The 2,728-nt window shown below is 45.4% G+C and overlaps 1 pseudogene; it reads left to right on the top strand.

The window, feature by feature from the left end:
- Positions 1-1,322: 1,322 nt before the first annotated feature.
- On the top strand, positions 1,323-2,451 carry LOC110325163 (annotated as a pseudogene).
- The last annotated feature ends 277 nt before the right edge of the window (positions 2,452-2,728 follow it).

Here is a 2,728-nt window from a genome sequence, read left to right as displayed (position 1 = left end):
AAAGGGAGTCCACTGGATGGGTAGAAAAGTTAAACGGTGGGAAGAACAAGGTCATTCTATTTCTTTGTTTGTTATTTGATTGTGTCAAACACTTGAATAGCCCTCATCAACTTCTGTCCAGTTACCATGGCGATCTAGAGGCCTCCTCTAGAGTAAGAATCAAAACCTCCAAAGCTGCAGAAGGTCCGTGGTGCCATGGTGAGACAGTCAGAGGATGTCTGTCTTCTTCTTCCACAATGTGGGGCCCAGGAACGGAGCTCAGGCTTGGCTGTAAGCAGTCCATCGCCATCTCACCAGCTGCGATTTGATGATTTTCGAAACACAGAATAAAGACTAAACATTTCAGAGTCATAAAAGTAAAAAAAGATTAACCCAAAGGAGCAAGAGTCTGAATGTGAAGCCAGCAGTCTCAGCAACATAGAAGGTGGTAGACTTTATGAGAAAAAACAAAACAAAACAAAACAAAAACAAAACATTAAATGGCTTCTAAATAGGATGAGTGGAGAGATGACCACACAAGGCTACACTAGGACAGAATACGGTTCTCCTCTCAGCCAGAAGAGTCTGTCAAAGGAGCACGGAGAACCAATAGCTGTGCAAAGCAGACAGGAAGGTAGCAAGCTTTGCATTAAATCACAAAATGTCATAAAGAGGGTTTCATTCCAATAGCACTTCCTAGGAGGAGTTGGGAACTTGGATTTGGAACTACAGAGAAGAAAGTAAAACACTATCACAACACTAGCATCTACAGCAAACAGTCAAAAAACAAACTGAAAACAGGGCCAGTGAGATGGCTCAGCAGGTGAAGTCTCTTGCTGCCAAGCCTGACAGCCAGAGAGTTCTATCCCCAGGACCCACAGGGAGGAACGATAGAACAGACTCTTATTATTATTATTATTATTTTGGTTTTTCGAGACAGGGTTTCTATGTGTAGCCCTGGTTATCCTGGAGCTCGCTCTGTAGACCAGGCTGGCCTCGAACTCAGAGATCTGCCTGCCTCTGCCTCCCAAATGCTGGGATTAAAGGTGTGCAACACCACTGCGGGGTGAACAGACTCAAGTTGCTCTCTGACCTACTCAAATGTATACCACCTCCTTATACAAATCAATTAAATAATTAATTCTTTAAAAATCACATTGTAGGCAACAGAAATTTGGAGGTAAAGATTAGGGAGACAACAGGGAAGGGAGAAGAGCCAAGTCAGAAGACGTGGTTCACTGTTTCCAAGAGATAGCGGGGGCGGGGGGGAATAGAAGTCTCAGTACACTGGCTAACTTACAGACCTAAGTTAATGAAGAAATAAGGGCAGAGAATGCTTAAATATGGAGGTAAGAACTGTAATTGAAGCCAGATCTGTAGAAATAAGGAAGAGAAAGCATCTTAGAAGCAACCACTAGAGCAAAAGTAAAGATGGATTAAAATGAACCCGTGAGGTGGAGCCTTTTGCAAAGTCAGGAAAAGCTGGCCCATCCCTTTCCTACGGAACTTCTGCCGCTTAGGTAACTGGACAGAAGTTGATGAGGGCTATTCGAGTGTTTGAATTTGGTGGACCAGAAGTGCTGAAGCTCTAATCCGACGTGGTCGTTCCTGTTCCACAGAGCCATCAGGTCCTAATCAAAGCCCATGCCTGCAGTGTCAACCCTACATTTGAAACTCTACACTCCGGGCTCCGTTGTGGCGGGGATCATAGAATCTGTTGGAGACAATGCGTATGCTTTCAAGAAAGGCGACAGGGTCTTCTGCTCCTGCACAGTCTCTGGTAGTTACGTGGAATTTGCTCTTGCAGCAGATCACACTATCAACCTGCTGCCAGAGATGCTGGACTTTAGGCAGGAAGCTGCCCTGGGGATCCCATACTTCACGGCCTGCCAAGCTCTGTTCCACAGTGCCTGGTGCGCCAGCAGGGGAAAGCGTGCTGGTTCACTGGGCCAGCGGAGGAGTTGGATTAGCTACATGCCAGATTGCCTGAACTCATGGCTTAAAGGTTTTGGGCACAGCTGGTTCTGAGGAAGGAATAAAGCTTCCTCATGAAGCTTTTAATAGAGTCCACTAAGTGTTTAATCACAAAGAAGCCAACTATCTCGATAAAATCAAGACATCTGTTGGTAACAAGGACAAGGGGAGTTGATGTGATTACTGAGATGCTGGCAAATGAGAACCTTATCAGTGACCTGAAGCTTCTACCTACGGAGGAGGATGGGTCATTGTTGTTGGCTGTAGAGATCCCATTGAGATAAACCCAAGGGTCACCGTGGCAAAATAGACAAGCATCATTGGAGTCTCTCTCTTTTCATCCACCAAGGATGAATTTCAGCAATTCGCAGGCATCCTCCAAGCAGGAATGGAAAAAGGTCAGGTGGAGCCTGTTCTGAGCATCCACTGGAGAAGGCAGCTCAGGCCCATGAAGATATCATCCATGGGAAGATCAGGAAAATGATTCTCCTCTTATAAGACCTGTGGTCACTAAGACACCTTCCTTCCCAAGTCTCTACTGCACCATCTTTAATCAGTGTTCACTTGATTGAAGTTCATGTATTAAAAACAAGGTTTTAGGGAGTAGACCCAGTGGAGTGACGTAATTGCAGAGAGCAGTGTGCCCAATGGGGTTTTTGCATGCATCACAAAACTCTTTTGCTCCTTCTTCTTCCTTTCCTTTGTTTGGTTGGATGTTTTCGTTTTGTTCTTGAGACAGGCTCAGTCTCTGTAGTTCATGCTGGCCTCGGACTCA

The sequence above is a fragment of the Mus pahari genome, chromosome 8 (genome assembly GCF_900095145.1).
Source record: "Mus pahari chromosome 8, PAHARI_EIJ_v1.1, whole genome shotgun sequence".
Classification (NCBI taxonomy): domain Eukaryota; kingdom Metazoa; phylum Chordata; class Mammalia; order Rodentia; family Muridae; genus Mus; species Mus pahari.
The sequence above is the reverse complement of the archived record's forward strand: the minus strand, read 5'-3'. Positions and strand labels throughout refer to the sequence as shown.